Consider the following 17,153-nt stretch of genomic DNA (forward strand, 5'->3'; position numbering starts at 1 on the left):
TAAAGCAACCCCCAGTCAGCATATAAGCAAGCTGACTTCAAGCTATGTGTAATGAATTTAATACAGTTTAGTCCATAAAATGAGAGGTGCAAGGTTCAAAATTTGCCTAAGCACCAACTAAGAGTTTGCTTCCTTGGTAATCAGGCAAATGCACTCGATATGTGCTGAGAGGCACTCTGTATTTTACATGTTACAGGATGCAGAGCTGAGTCCTTGCTAAAATTATCAACAAGATTACTCTTTTTTAAAAAAGCAAAATCTCTTCTCTTTTTTTAATTGGTCACAAATTCTGATGCAGTTGTGCAAACCCAAGTGAACTCCCAGGCTTTTATTTCTTCCCTGTTCCTTTTAATTTCCGATGCGTGCTTTATTTTATTTTGTTTTTTTATTGCTGATGTGCAGCGTATGTTCTCAAAGTAAACTTTAGGGCCCAGAGGTTGATAACCGAGATTGTCCTAATAAGGGCAAATAAAAAATGCACAGCTTTTATTGGCGAGGTCAAAGAAATGAGGCAGTGCATATATTAACTCCCTCTCTCACTGAGGAGGATATGGTGTGGTTTGGCCTGCGCGGCGGTGGTTTGGCTTAGCTGGTCACGAGTCAGTTTGTTCCACTGTTGAAATCCCTTGTAGAGTCGATGGTCATGACATTATAGCCTTCCTTCCTTCCTTCCCTCCCACCCTCCATTATATTTTATGAATCTGCTCAATGAGTCACTCACCGGTGCAGTGAACAAAGCTGAAATACCTGGAGCCAGATGCTGCTGCCAGAAAAACTGTTGTCCCACTGTAAATTGGGGGCTCCTGCCAGAAAAAGTGTTGTCCCACTGTAAATTGGGGGCTCCTGCCAGAAAAAGTGTTGTCCCACTGTGAATTGGGGGCTCCTCCCCATTTATTGAGCATTCACCATGATTTGCTTGCACAAAGCTTACCTGGACTTTATTGAGGATGTGCGGGGAAGCTATATGACAATGCTAAGTCATCCTCTATCTGCCCTGATTTGCTTGTGTGATGCTTATACACCACAGATCCATTATATCCTCACAAACAACTCTGCGAGGAAGGTTAGGCTGAGAGAGTGTGACCAGCCCACCCAAGGTGACCCAGTGAGATCCATGGTTGATTAAGGATTTGAACCAGGATCCTTTTCGCCGCCGCCGCCGCCATCATGGGTCGCATGCACGCTCCTGGGAAGGGCCTGTCCCAGTCTGCCTTGCCCTATAGGCGAAGTGTGCCCACATGGCTCAAACTTACTTCTGATGATGTCAAAGAACAGATCTGCAAGTTGGCGAAGAAGGGCCTAACTCCCTCACAAATTGGTGTGATCCTCAGGGACTCCCATGGTGTTGCCCAAGTTCGTTTTGTGACAGGCAACAAAATTCTAAGGATTCTTAAATCCAAAGGACTTGCCCCTGATCTTCCAGAAGACCTTTACCACTTGATCAAGAAGGCTGTGGCTGTCCGTAAGCATCTTGAGAGAAACCGGAAGGATAAAGATGCCAAATTTCGTCTCATTTTGATTGAGAGCACAATTCATAGGCTTGCTCGTTATTACAAGACCAAGAGAGTACTCCCACCTAATTGGAAGTATGAATCATCCACAGCTTCTGCTCTGGTGGCGTAAGACCTGTTCTATTCACCGAGGGATCACATAGGTCATTTTTTGTGTCCCGTGCAATGCCTCTTCAGAGAAGGATGCCGTAGAGCTGTCTTATTTAGAATTGGCAGAACAAGATGTTATCTTGACCATGTGAATAAAATTCTGTTTTTTTCCACACACACAAAAAAGGATTTGAACCAGGATCTCCCCAGTCCTTCTTTCCAAGCACAGCACCACACTGATAATGTGCCCGTTTTCACAGAAGTAGAGGTGTGTGCTGTGAAGGTCAGCACTATCACTATCCGTGCATAATGCTCTCCCCCGTTCATTTTTGATGTGCAGAAAGTTACTTTTACACATCATTACTGAGTGGTGTGCAGATCCACATCTTCAGCTGAAGCAAAGCCTAGGTTTGTGCCTCAGTACAGCATCTTAAAAAGCAGAGACATCTGCTTGCCAACAAAGGTCCGTATAGTTAAAGCTATGGTTTTCCCAGTGGTGATGTATGGAAGTGAGAGCTGGACCATAAAGAGGGCTGATCACCAAAGAATTGATGCTTTTGAATTCTGGTGCTGGAGGAGACTCTTGAGAGTCCCATGGACTGCAAGAAGATGAAACCTATCCATTCTGAAGGAAATCAGCCCTGAGTGCTCACAGGAAGGACAGATTGTGAAGCTGAGGCTCCAATACTTTGGCCACCTCATGAGAAGAGAAGACTCCCTGGAAAAGACCCTGATATTGGGAAAATGGAGGGCACAAGGAGAAGGGGACGACAGAGGATGAGGTGGTTGGACAGTGTTCTTGAAGCTACCAGCATGAGTTTGACCAAACTGCGGGAGACCGTGGAAGACAGGAGGGCCTGGCGTGCTCTGGTCCATGGGGTCACGACTAAATGACTAAACAACAACAACAACTAGCACATCTTAACCATCATCCAAGTCCCTTTGCATCATTCCTCTATTTCTCCTTTTCCTCTGGAGTTTTGCGCACTGCTGAAATTCAGTGCCAGCTGGGATGCAAGCTGGGAGATAGTATTTTTTTTATAAATACATAAGGGGTGTGCATAGGGGCCCTTCCATCTGTGCTTTTCAGAAGATCAGCCACCCTGCTTTTAAGGCAAGGTTGTGCCCCACCAGATATTGTTGTATTCCCATCAGCCCTGACCATGCTCTCTGAGACTGACGGGAGTTTGAAGCCTAACAGCATCAGGCTCCCGCCTCTGCAGTGGCGTAGCGTGGGTTGTCAGCACCTGGGGCAAGGCAAGTAATTTGCACCCCCTAACCCGGGGGAAGGCAAGTAATTTGCGCCCCCTAACCCCTAACCTGCCGCCGCTGCCAGCTTCCTCTTGCTGCTGCCTGGTCTGGTCTGGTGTGGTTCTCTCCCGTGCTCAGCGCTGCGCTGGGCGGCCGCTGCACTGTCCCTCCCCCAGATAGTCCCTCGCTCTCTCTCCGCACCGCACGCCTGGCACCCACCCCCTCCACAGTGGGCGGCGACCCAGCGGCTCGGATCGGATTCGCACAGCCAGCACTGCAGTGAGAGAGAGTGAGTGAGCCAGGTAGGGGCAGAGAGCTGCGAGTGCGAGTGCGCCCCCCCCAGATGTTGCGCCCGGTGCGCCCGGCCCCCCCTGCACCCCCACGCTACGCCACTGCGCTTCTGTCTTTGAAAGGTAGGGCAAATCTGGTCCGTGGCTGCTCTTCGCTGCTATTCTGCTGATGGCTGTCAACTGGACTTCTTCTGACCATCCTCAACCCCCTGCCCTTTCCCTTAGTGCTTCCTCTTGGAAAGGAGCTGGAATGTGAGGGAAAGTTTTCAGATGGGTGTCACGGCAGAAAGGGAATGCAAAACATTAAAAATATATTCCGCTTATTTTTGGTGCTTTGAAAGTGCCCGTCAGTAGCACAGGAAGGAGGAGGAGGGTGCTTTAAGAGTGCCAAGTGGAACAAAACAGACGGCGAAGAATTTTCCCTGTCTGCTGCAGCACTTGCAGTGAAGAAACAATATCACATTCTTTCAGTGCGATCTCCTCCTTTTTGCCGCTGTGATGGATCGGTGAGGATCTATGGAGCATGTTTAGTTGGCTTGGTTTCCCAGATCTGAAGACTCAACGGTTCTAGTTTTAAAAGCTGTTCTCTGAAACCATGAGAGCTAGAAACTTAGCAGGAGTGTAGATAAACGGATAGACAAATGTAACATGCTGTTTATGTATTTCTTCACCTTTTTAAAACTACCTGAATGGGGAAGAACTAAAGCCTTCCTTGTGGAAGCAGCAGATCTTCCATATGGTCAGGAAATGCTTCTGCCCTACCTGGAACCCAGAGTCAGGATTCTGATTTGGGCAGAGCACATGCTCACTTTAAGCCTGAACTGCAAGACCTGTTTGCCAGAGCTTGGAATAAAGGGATGCAACAATGTTTTCTTTGTTCCAAACGGCAAAGATCTTGTGTAGAGTTCTGCTTTGATCTTTCACCCGAGGTTCTGCAAAGCCTACTAAAGTGCAGCATGCGTTCTTTCAACGCAGCGTGAGTCATTTGCAAGTGTGCTGCAAATTGTGCTGCAAAGTGCTCGTTAGCTTTAAACGGACCTGAACTGTGCTGTGCAGTCTTCTGCACTGATTTAGCAGCTGGACTCAAAAACTTAACAGTTGATAGCATTGGTTAGAAAACTCCCGTGGAGTTAACAGTAACCAAAGGGAGAGAGAGAACATCAGATCAGAGTTCATTGTGGGAGAATAGAAATCTGCCTTAGCAGTGAGAAATTCCCACCTGACAAGTCTATATACATAGCGGCCAAAGACTCTCCCCAAATGTCGTTGCTACAGCTGGTCATTACTGCCCACTTGTGTGTGGCCTAGAATAGGCAAATAACACAGTGCCCACTTATAGAATCATAGAATCATAGAATCATAGAGTTGGAAGAGACCACAAGGGCCATCGAGTCCAACCCCCTGCCAAGCAGGAAACACCATCAGAGCACTCCTGACATATGGTTGTCAAGCCTCTGCTTAAAGACCTCCAAAGTAGGAGACTCCACCACACTCCTTGGCAGCAAATTCCACTGTCGAACAGCTCTTACTGTCAGGAAGTTCTTCCGAATGTTTAGGTGGAATCTTCTTTCTTGTAGTTTGGATCCATTGCTCCGTGTCCGCTTCTCTGGAGCAGCAGAAAACAACCTTTCTCCCTCCTCTATGTGACATCCTTTTATATATTTGAACATGGCTATCATATCACCCCTTAACCTCCTCTTCTCCAGGCTAAACATGCCCAGCTCCCTTAGCCGTTCCTCATAAGGCATCGTTTCCAGGCCTTTGACCATTTTGGTTGCCCTCCTCTGGACACGTTCCAGCTTGTCAGTGTCCTTCTTGAACTGTGGTGCCCAGAACTGGACACAGTACTCCAGGTGAGGTCTGACCAGAGCAGAATACAGTGGCACTATTACTTCCCTTGATCTAGATGCTATACTCCTATTGATGCAGCCCAGAATTGCATTGGCTTTTTTAGCTGCCGCGTCACACTGTTGGCTCATGTCAAGTTTGTGGTCCACCAAGACTCCTAGATCCTTTTCACATGTACTGCTCTCAAGCCAGGTGTCCCCCATCTTGTATTTGTGCCTCTCATTTTTTTTGCCCAAGTGCAATACTTTACATTTCTCCCTGTTAAAATTCATCTTGTTTGTTTTGGCCCAGTTCTCTAATCTGTCAAGGTCATTTTGAAGTGTGATCCTGTCCTCTGGGGTGTTAGCCACCCCTCCCAGTTTGGTGTCATCTGCAAATTTGATCAGGATGCCCTTGAGTCCATCATCCAAGTCGTTGATAAAGATGTTGAATAAGACCGGGCCCAAGACAGAACCCTGTGGCACCCCACTAGTCACTCTTCTCCAGGATGAAGAGGAACCATTGATGAGCACCCTTTGGGTTCGGTCAGTCAGCCAGTTACAAATCCACTGAGTGGTAGCATAGTCAAGACCGCATTTTACCAGCTTCTTTACAAGAATATCATGGGGCACCTTGTCAAATGCCTTGCTGAAATCAAGGTAGGCTACATCCACTGCATTCCCTTCATCTACCAGGCTTGTAATTCTGTCAAAAAACGAGATCAGGTTAGTCTGACATGACTTATTTTTCAGAAATCCATGCTGACTATTGGTGATCACAGCATTCCTTTCTAGGTGCTCACAGACTGTTTGCTTAATGATCTGCTCCAGAATCTTCCCTGCTATTGATGTCAGACTGACTGGGCGGTAATTATTTGGGTCCTCTCTTTTCCCCTTTTTGAAAATAGGGACAACATTTGCCCTCCTCCAGTCTGCCGGGACTTCGCCTGTTCTCCAGGAATTCTCAAAGATGACTGCCAGTGGTTCTGAGATCACATCTGCCAGTTCTTTCAATACTCTTGGATGCAGTTCATCTGGCCCTGGAGACTTGAATACATCTAATCTAGCCAAATATTCTTGTACTATCTCCTTAGTTATTCTGGGCTGTGTTTCCTTTGCTGAATCATTTGCTTCAAATTCTTCAGGTCGGGCATTGTCTTCTTTATCGGAGAAGACTGAGGCAAAGAAGGCATTGAGGAGTTCAGCCCTTTCTGTGTCCCCTGTTTGCATTTCACCATCTTCTCCTCTGAGTGACCCCACTGTTTCTTTGTTCTTCCTTTTGCTACGAACATACCCATAAAAGCCTTTTTTGTTGCTTTTAACCTCTCTAGCAAGCCTGAGTTCATTCTGTGCTTTAGCTTTTCTGACTTTGTGTCTACACGTGCTGGCTATTTGTTTGAATTCCTCTTTGGTGGTTTCCCCCCTTTTCCATTTTTTGTACACATCCTTTTTTAATCTTAATTCAGTTAAAAGTTCTTTAGATAGCCACCCTGGTTTCTTTAGGCACCTTCCATGTTTCCGTCTCATTGGTATTGCCTGACGTTGTGCTTTTACTATCTCCGTCTTAACAAACTCCCAGCCATCATGAATTCCCTTTCCTTGCTACATTTCTATATCATGCTACATTTCTATATCATGTCCAAGCCATCAATCTCTCCCAGAGCGTTGATCATATTGCTGAGAAATGGGAGGCATGGGGATGGATTTCGGGCACATTAGGGTCTGTGGCAAATTCTTCTGTGTGGTTTTCTCCCACGCATCTGCAGAAAACGAACCACATTTTGTTCTGCTTCTCAGTTTCGCGGAGGGTGTTTTAGAAATAATAAGAATATGCTGTTCTTTGTTATTTATATAAAACTTTTCTTGCAAAGAATGAGAAAACAGGAATTACAGCTTCCCGCAGCGCATAGTTGAACTGTGGAATTTGCTGCCACAAGATATAGTCATGGCTCCCCAATTTGTGTCTTTAAATGGAGATTAAAGAAACACTAATGGAGGATAAGGCTTTTCAGCAACTATTTGCAATAAGGGCAATACACCAGCTCCAATATCAGAGGCAGCATGCCCCCTTGAATGCCTGTTGCTGGGGGCCAGGAGCTGGAGAGAGGTATGATGCTCATCTCTTGCTTGTGGGCTTCTTGTGGGTGTATGGTTGGCCACTCTGAGAACAGGATGCTGGGATAGATATGTTTGGTCTTACTTTCTTAAGGCCTTTCAGTCCAAAAACAGACTCAAGTGGGACTTTTTTTTTTTTTAAAAAAAATATTTATTTATTTTCCCATTCTTTATTATCACACTTTCATCCAGGATTGTCGAATAACTTACAAAAACAAAAAACCCATTCAGTCGAAAATCTAACAATAACATGCATCAAAATCATCCTCCTATTAGTTATACATAACAATATATACTTTTCTCCCTACTAATTTATCCTAATTTTCCCCTCCCCCCCTCCCCTTTCCCCCTCCCCCAAAAACTTGTTATCTCTTCAGATCTTTAACCATGTACACAGATTATTCATTCTAATTTGGATGCTTGAGTTGGCTTCCCCCCGTGCTATCCAATTCCTATAACTTGTCCATTTATTCAAAATCTTTTGACATTTGTTTCCCCATCATTACCTTTTCAAATATATCAGATAAGTGGGGCAACTGAGAAAGGAAACGGAAGCAAGGGGGTAAAGAGGAAAATAATATGTGATTGTTTCAGTTAGCACATTTTTGGGATGAGTTGTAGTTGGGCTTTAGGACTAGCAGGTTGTCCAAAAGATCTCACTGACGTATTTTGAGGATAAGTGTGAAGTCAAGGAAATGTTTTCATGGATGCATTCCTGAAGGCATTTCCAGGCCCAAAGAGCAGCAAGGGAGAAAGTGTGGAGAGCTTTCTCCAACGCAGGGTTCTCAGAAGCTGTTGGACTATGAGCTCTGTAATGCAGCCAGCATGGCCAATGGCCAGGAATGATAGAACTGCAGTTGAGCTGCATGGAGAGATGCAAGGTTGGGGAGGTTGATATTAAGGGAAGCAAGAGATCTTCAGGAGCCTCAAGGCGGTGAAGCTATAGGACAATGGTGGAGTTCTCATTCTACTTCCTAGCATGCACAGAATGGTTGCTAAACATAAATGTAAAGGTAAAGGGACCCCTGACCATTAGGTCCAGTTGTGGCCGACTCTGGGGTTGCGGCGCTCATCTGACTTTATTGGCCGAAGGAGCCGGCGTACAGCTTCCGGTCATGTAGCCAGCATGACTAAGCCGCTTCTGGCAAACCAGAGCAGCGCATGGAAACGCTGTTTACCTTCCCGCTGGAGTGGTACCTATTTATCTACTTGCACTTCGATGTGCTTTTGAACTGCTAGGTTGGCAGGAGCAGGGACAGAGCAACGGGAGCTCACCCCGTCACGGGGATTCGAACCGCTGACCTTCTGATCGGCAAGCCTTAGGCTCTGTGGTTTAACCCACAGTGCGCTGATAGCAAAAGAGAGCAAATCAGGAATGCACCAGGAAAGGAGAAAGAGGCTTGTGCGTGAACTCAAGGCAGACACTCGTATGACCCCCCCCCCCATGGTTCCTTATTACAACATTTTCTTAGAACTTTGGTAAATGGCATCATCGATGTCACTCATCGGGTGGCTCATTAGCGACATTTAGCAACCAACGCCTTGTAAGTCTAGGAGCAACCAAAGCTAAGCAGTCTTCCTTGTGTTATCTTTGGAACCATTTTTGGCTGCCTTGCACTGCTTTTTCACTTAACTAGAGGCAAAGATGAGCAGATCAGCATGTGCATAGGAACGTTTTGTGCAATTGAAGTCAAATTGGATGAAACTGCGGATTAAATGTAAGAGGTGACTGCCGGCGCCGAACTCAGCCCTTTTTCTGCTCGTTCTTTGGCTCTCTGAAAAGCCTTTTTGGGGTAGTTGGGTTGTGAATCTAAAACAGAACATATCTATTTTAGATAGAATATATCTATTTATCCCCTGCCATGGTAAGCTACAGTTCCCCCCCCCTCTCTGAAGAATCTGACACTGGGGACGGCGTGCCTTTAAGTTAAAAGCCCTGAAATAATTGTGCCTGAGAACACCTGATACAGAGCCTTGGCTTTTGTTTGGCTCAGTGTAGCCAAATTGCCTACAGGCTTTTAGCCATAAAACATATCACTCATGCTGTGTGTAGGCCTGAAGCCTCTTAAGCATAATTACAGCAGAACTTTGCAGCGCCAGAAATGTTAAATATCTTGGCAGTGAACTTCGCTTTGTAAGAAGCTTACCCAGGGCCAGATCTACAGGAGGACAACTAAGATTCTGAGGGTTAAGAAACCTGCTTTGTATCTTCATTTTTGTGAACTATTATTTTACACTTCTTCATATTTATACCCTTGTGGTACCCAAGATGGCGTAGATATGGTTCCCAGGTGGCCTTAACATCCAGGCACTGAGCTGACTCAGGCCTGCTGGTTTCAGCCAGATGGTGACCTAATGCCTCATCGTAGTCAGAAGAAATTGTTTCTTTGGGCACAGAAGCTGATTCAACCAGGAGCAGTTTGGGTTAAATCTGCCTTTTCAGAACCACAATAGTGACAGTGCTATATTGGTTTTGTCTACAAAGGCACTTCAATATTTTCAGTACCCTTGGACATACTATTTTCCTCATGCAGGGAAAGATGAGCTCCTTTGTATATGAGGGATAAAGGTTTTGTGTCATCGTATGTTTCCAAACTGTTTGATCATCCTTGGGCGCTGAGTGTAATCCAAATAACACAAATATTTCTGTTATTCTCAGAATATATTCAGAACTTTCAGAATTCCAGGACATTTTTACATGGCAATCTTCCCAGTTTATTGCTTATTCTTTATGTACCTCTTGATCATAAAGCACTTCAAAGCCGTTTATAAAAAGTTGGAGCAAAGACATCTTAGCCATTTTATGATGTGGGAACAGGGATGGGCTGAAGGGAGGAAGTCAAATGGTTTTGAAGTTGGGGTGTGTGGAAAGGAGGTGGGACTCACAGCTGTCCATGGAGGTGCAGGTCAATTCTGTGTCCAGGGCAACTGTCTACCAGCTCCATCTGGTACACAGGCTGAGACGCTACTTGCCTGCATACTGTTTCGCCATAGTGGTGCATGCTCTGGTTATCTCCTGCTTGGACTACTGCAACACACTCTATGTGGGGCTACCTTTGAAGGTGACCCGGAAACTACAATTAATCCAGAATACGGCAGCTAGACTAGTGACTGGGAGCGGCTGCCAAGACCACATAACACTAGTCTTGAAAGACCTACATTGGCTCCCAGTATGTTTCTGAGCACAATTCAAAGTGTTGGTGCTGACCTTTAAAGCCCTAAATAGCCTCGGCCCAGTATACCCGAAAGAGCGTCTCCACCCCCATCGTTCAGCCCAGACACTGAGGTCCAGCGCCGAGGACCTTCTGGCAGTTCCCTCACTGTGAGAAGTGAGGTTACATGGAACCAGGCAGAGGGCCTTCTCAGTAGTGGCACCTGCCCTGTGGAACACCCTCCCATCAGATGTCAAAGGAATAAACAACTACCTGACTTTTAGAAGACATCTGAAGGCAGCCCTGTTTAGGGAAGTTTTTTAATGACTGATGTTTTAATGTATTTTTAATCTCCTGTTGGAAGCCGCCCAGAGTGGCTGGGGAAACCCAGCCAGATGGGCAAGATATAAGTAATAAATAACAACAACAACAACAACAACAACAACAACAACAACAACAACAACAATATGAGACCTTCCTTATTCATGGCTACAGTGGTATTGTGAGGTTGGTCAACAGTTTTATGTTTGCAAGCAGGGGTACTGAGGCTGAGAGGTGGTGACTCAGTGTCTCGCCTCATCACAAATGATAGTTTGGTTTCCATTGGTTTGAAAGGAAGTTCAGCAGCGTATTTTTTAATTGCACCAAAGTGCTTGGCAAAGGTATGCTGCAAATCCCCCACTTTGAAGAAAGATCCTTTCTGCTGTGCATGGTATCTATCCATCCAGCAAGTATATGGAGACATTGGCGATATAGGAATGTGGGGCATCTGATTCTTGTTAGCTCTGTTCTCCACATGCCACACAGCTCAGCGCAGCACATCTTTGGGAAGCCAGGTCTCCCCTCCCTCCAAATCAGCGCAGTTTATTTCAATTAATGTGAAATTTTACAGTCAGCTCTTGTTTGGTGTGGGTCTTTCTTTCACACGCATGGCTTTCTGGTTGCTAGCAATGGTTAGTCCACCAGCTGGAAAAGGGGGGAAGGAAACACTCCATGGATACGTATCATCTAGGAGACGCATGCAAAGCACTTCCCTTTTGGTTGGGAAGCCTGCTCTCTGGTAGAAAAGCCATCACAATGGGGACATTTCTCATCTCTCTTATTAGAATATGGATATAGCTGTGCAATCTAAGTTGAGCACAACCTGCTAGAACATAGACTTGTGAAGAAGAGCCCTGGTGAATCAGGCCCATCTAGTCCAGCGTTCTGGACCAGTGGCCAATCAGATGCCAATCAGAAGCCTGCAAGCAGGACCGTGGTGCAATGCACACAGGGGTGTTACATTCTAGTTTCCCCCCTCAAGGTGAAATGAGAAGTGCTGTCCCACTCTGTCTCCCTGCAGTGCCTCCTCCTTTGCTGGACCGCTCGCCTCCTCTGGCCCCACTGCACCGCCTCTGCCAGTGGTGGAGAAATGGCCCTGCCATAGGCACCAATTTTCTGCCAGATCTCATTTCTCGCGCTCCATAAGGTCTCACGAGATCTGGCACCAGAATTTGGTGCTGCTTCTTTGACAGAAGTTGGGCGGCTGCTTCACCCTACTTCCTGGGTGGGCTGGCCCTGAATTAATACATTATGGAACAAACTCTGTTGACCGCATGTCATAGTCCTCTGTTTGAAGGGCTGTCTGGTCCAAGTCAGCTTAAAGATAAATAACTCTAAGAAGGAAGAGCAGGCAGTCCTTTGTAGCAGCACATCCACCCCGAGAGACTAAGCAGGCACACAGTCACCTGGTCACAATCTTCCCCACTGCGTGGAGATGAATTTCTTTTTGAACGAAAGTAATTGTTTCTAAATTTGCCTCTGTTCATATGAATTCACATTTGCCAATTTTATGCAAGTGTATATCTTTCTGTCCTTTTGGGGGGGCTTGGAGTGATTAACTTTCTCTTTTGGCAGTGTATGACGCCACCCTAGCATCAAAATTATTCCATTCCAAGCAAGGTATATACTCCATAACTTCCATGTTTAGTTCCTTTTATTTTGCCAGTGTCTGTGATTTCCAGTTCTATATTATCCCACTCAGACAGCGATGGGACTTACAATACCTGGCCAAAGAGATATTTTGGTGCTGCCACTATGTTTTATATGACTGTGCACAATACAAACTAACATGGAGAACTGAATTGGAGATTGGGAAAATGAGAAATTGAGAGAAGCTGAAAATGGCAGATTTGCCATCCATAAAAAACAGAAGTGTGATACCCCACCTTTGGACATGTGCATCTTTTGGGTGGTCTGTGGCAAAGGTTAAAAAAGGCTGCCCTCCCAGAGCACTGAGTCTCAAACCCATCATAGATGCGGCAACCCAGCAAACCATTGTAGACTTCGCATATTGAGCACATTACTCGCTTTGGCTTTGGGATGCTTCCAGCAAAGCCCTTTTATCTTTTCGTAGGAGGCAAATTTAACATTGTTTCAGTAGCTGAAGGTTTTATTTTTGCTCTCTTTACAGGCTGCCTTGCCTGCAGTTCTTCCTGAGATATAAGCAGGAGGCAATTTATAGACTTGCTGCAGATGTGTTTTGTAGAATCAGCTTGCGTCTCATGCTATGAAGCAAACGATCAGTCTTTATACCATTTTTTAAAAAATAAGGGCTGCCTATAGATATTGGTGGACTTTATCCAACAAAGTAGCCTATATGTCATCCAAAGGCCTACGGTCTCTAATACTGGAGAATCTATAAGGCACAAACCAGCAAATTAGGTTGGTTTTGCTTTAAAATACAGAACGAACTAATTTCTCCTTCATCGCTATTAGCTGCTCTGAATAGCAGGAGCTCTCCAGGCAGGGCCGGCCCACCTATTAGGCAACCTCCTCAGATGGTGGGGTTGCCAGGGGCAGCAGATCCTGGTGTCAAATTTCTCCCCCTCTTGTTCCTGATGTAGATCTTCACTCACCCCCTTCTTCCCTGGTGGGCAAGGGCATGCTATTTTATGCTTTGCATCAGGGGCCAAACTGGCTTGGGGCAAGGGTTTCTCCCAATTATGTTACCAGGCTTTAAAGTCAAGATGTTGCAGGTTGAATTTGGAACTTCCTGCATGCAATGCATGTGCTCTTCCATTGTGGTCTCATAGGGAGAATGTCTTCACATTATAATTCACGGTGTGCATCTGAACTCATGCAATTGGGGGCCCTTGAATATGGTCCATTCTAGCACCCAATACAGACTTCAATTCAGCCCTTAGTCTGTGATGCTGTGATTCCCCAGGAGACATTCTCCATTTCCTAGCTGCTTTGCCAGGCTTGAGCTTCTCCGAGCTATATGTTTGCCAAGATGTATTTTTAGATAGGAAGAGATGAATTAAATTTTAAGAATAGATTTGTAAACAATCCAGCTCTGCATCCAATTAATCCACCAAGCTGCATGTTTTCTCCTTCTCCCCCCTCTTTTTTTGCAATCTGGTTGGCGTATGTAATACTTGCGCGGGAAGTTCCTTGGAAACAAAACCTGCAAATTCTCCGTGCTGTACCTACCTTGGCAGTCTGGATTGAGACATTTTGGAGCTTCCCTAAGACAAATAAATACTATAAAGTGTAATGGAGCTGATGAGAACAGACAGCTCAAAAGAGAGAACAAGCAGCGTCAAATCACAGAGCCTTGATGGGCAGTCAGAGCAAAAACCTACAGCTCCGAGTGGAAATAGCTGAAATGTCGAGAAATTTTGTCGCAAGTGGCCAAAACCATAATGCCTCTTGAGGGAGGAGATTGATAGCTGGTGGTGTATCCCATTTTATTTTTAGCAGGATGTAAATGCAGATATTAAGGGCGGCTAAGAACTCCAACCACTTCCTTGGCCGGGTGTGTACATCACATTAGCAAGTTTAGCAAGAGAAAGGGCTCCTCTTTCCCAGTGAACCTTTTCTATGTGCACGTACTGCAGTGACTTTGTCATTTAAGGTAGGACTATAACAACACAACAACTGCCTCACTGGAATAGTCTAAGGTCCTTCATGAGGTGCAAACATTTTCTTATAGGTACTGGAACAAGCAGACAGAGAAGTGAGCTTACTCGATTCCCACTTCCTGAACCGATACATGAGCTGAACTACAGCTCTCCTTCAAAATCTACATTTCAGATTTGGTGACGGGAGTTCTCTCCACTCCCCTCAAAAAAATAATAATAAAAAATCTGTGTGTGTGTGTGTGTAACATAACTAGGGTCAAAATGTTAAAGTCATGAAACAGAATATCTGGAGGCACTTCTGGAAGGAGAGAGGCATTACGGTAAAAGAAGGCATACCTGTCTTCTCAGTCCCTTGGCTGGAGGTGATGACATCAAGGTGTGTGCAAGACGGAAAGCAAACCATAGGCTGGTAGATTTTAGACTGAATTGAGAAAGGGACCACCTCAGCGAACGTGGCTCGTCTTGCATACAGCTTATGCAAGACAAGTTGCCTGACCTATCTGGACCTATTTATCTGCTTGACAAGCCAGCAAGCCTTCAAAGGGCTTCACACACATTATCTCTGTGGTTCCTACAAAAGGCTCAAGCAGGGCTTTGGTTGATGAAACCAAGGGACCGCCTAGTTCAGCATCCTGTTTCTCACAGTGGCTGTCCAGATGTCTCTGGGAAAACCCAAAAGCAGGACATGAAGTCCACAGGCTTCTCCTGCCACTGCTCCCCAGGAACTGGCCTTCGGAGCTAAGCTGCTTCTGAACATGGAGATTCAGAGGCGAACGGCATGTTTATGCTTAATGCCTTGAATGCTGTTACATCCTCTGTTTTTCTGTAATTAATTACACGGGGGGCATGGCATGTGTGTCTGTGTGTATCTGTGTCTATGTCCCCAGTATGCTAAGAAGGGAGGGGTTATTTCTTCCCCAGCCACAACCCCTCTCTGAAAATGCCCCCTCCCCCTGGTATGGCATATTAAAAATGACTATATAGAAAGGAGAGCCAAGCAGCCAGGCTGATGTAAAGACAAAAGTGCAGTGGCAGAGGGCCTTTAGAGTTATTCCAGCTATGACTCTCTTAAGGCAAGGTTGGGGGTGAGATTTTCAGCCTCTCCGTGCTAGAGCCTCTGCTATGCATGCGGAAAGTGCATCTTCAGGCAGGACCGGGAAAGACCCCTTGTCTGAAATCCAGGAGAGCTGCTGGCCCTCATTGTAGACAATATTGAGCTAGAACAAGTGTTTCCCAAACTTGGGTCTGCAGCTGCTTATGGACTACAATTCCTATCATCCCTGGCCACTGGTCTTGCTAGCTAGGGATGATGGGAGTTGTAGTCCAAAAACAGCTGGAGACCCAAGTTTGGGAAACACTGAGCTAGATGGACCAGTGGATTTGACTCCATAGAAGGCAGCTTCCTGTGATCCCATCATCCCTGACCATGGGCTCGCTAACTGGGGCTGATGGGAGTTCAGCAACATTCAGAGGCCCCCTGTGATCTACCCCTGGTTCAATGAAGCAGTGCACTTCCTGTTCCCGGTTGCACCATATATGGGAAATGCCCCGAGCAAAGAGCGAAAGAGAGAAGAGTGCTCTTATCTCACAACATCCTCCTTTCAGCTGAATATTTAATAAGGCATATCAGATGGTCAGGAGAGCAGAGAAGCCTATCATTATGGAGCTGTTTTCCCAGCGGTGACAAAATAGCTTGCAGCAAGCAGATGTTCAACCAGGGAAAAGGTTTGTTAAGAGACATGCTGCAGGTAGAGAGAACGTTATCTCAGTGTGGATTGTGCAAGTTGCATTCTGGAGAAGGGCATTGTTGATTTGACATCCTGGGTTGCTTAGAAAGGAGGCAGAAATGAATGTTTGCCCTGGCTGGGGAATATCTCACTTGCATGGAATGTGCATGCATTATGGAGCCCTGGTGGGTCCCAGTTTGGTAACAAGTGTCTGCCCTTTGCAGTTTATGTGTTTATTAAGAGAAACACACATGCAGCAACAGTCTGGATGTGGCAGGCACAGTTAGCAAGGCGAAGTATGAGGTGTCTGTCAGGACCAAATTAAGCATTACCTTTGATTGATTGTCCTTTATTTTATTTATCTCTTGCATTTCTTCACTAAACCTAAAACTAAGCGCATGGCTGGCAGCCGTATGCCTCGTTCATACCTTTCCTGCTGTAATATCGGGGGTGAGTGAAATGCAAAATGCTGCGAGGCCAGGACATCTAAGTTGAATTAGAACTTCCTTTTTGGGTTGGAGAACCGTTTTGCAAAATTCTGGGAAGCGTGACTATTGCAGGACAGGTGTATTTTGGTTTGTGTGTTGTTTCGGGAAGGGCAGATTAGATAGGATTGTATTAATATGCAAACCCTACCCAATTCCTTCCCCATGGTATTCCTTTTCCTCTAGCCGGCAACATCACCTACCAGGGCCAGATTTAGGTTTGATGAGGCCCTAAGCTACTGAAGGTAATGGGGCCCTTTATGTGTCCAGCTGTCCTTTGTCAACAGCAAATTGTTGCTGTTTTTGTGTTGAATATATGATATATGGTAATTTATGGACCTAATAGGTATCTAAAGCCATGTGCACATAACAAAATATGTATTTTATCAAAGTAATTGTTGAACACGCAACCAGTGCATGCAGAATGTAGGCACCCTATATATAGAAATGAGCAAACCAGTGATATTTTAGGGAGCAGGCTGGCAGGCGGGGCCCATTACTTACATCATAGGAGCCTACACAACACAAAACACTGTTGCTGTATGTGGGTTTTATTGTATTTGGGGTTTTTTTTCTTATATTTTGGAAATGTACATCCATTTTTTTCCTTTTTTTTTTTTGGGTGGGCCCCAAGAGAGTAGGGCCCTAAGCTATAGTTTGTTTAGCTTATACATAAATCCATCACTGGGTGGGAAACTTTTATGCATGGCTTCCAGGGTCCTAAATTTTTAAGTAAAGCAGATTCCCTGCTGCAGAAGCTCACCCAGAGGTGGTGCCTCATTGTTTTGAATGCCAGGAAAG

At 45.5% G+C, this 17,153-nt stretch overlaps 1 protein-coding gene and 1 pseudogene across 2 annotated transcripts in view; both read left to right on the forward strand.

Moving 5' to 3' along the window:
* CALD1 (caldesmon 1) overlaps window positions 1-17,153 on the forward strand; it is a 196,279-nt gene that overhangs the window by 149,293 nt on the left and 29,833 nt on the right. The gene's annotated exons all lie outside the window — the stretch shown is intronic.
* On the forward strand, window positions 1,143-1,770 carry LOC309541464 (small ribosomal subunit protein uS15 pseudogene; annotated as a pseudogene). Its single transcript has one exon. The product of its transcript is annotated as a small ribosomal subunit protein uS15 pseudogene (transcript).

Source organism: Podarcis vaucheri (genome assembly GCF_965113315.1).
Source record: "Podarcis vaucheri genome assembly, chromosome: 10".
Classification (NCBI taxonomy): domain Eukaryota; kingdom Metazoa; phylum Chordata; class Lepidosauria; order Squamata; family Lacertidae; genus Podarcis; species Podarcis vaucheri.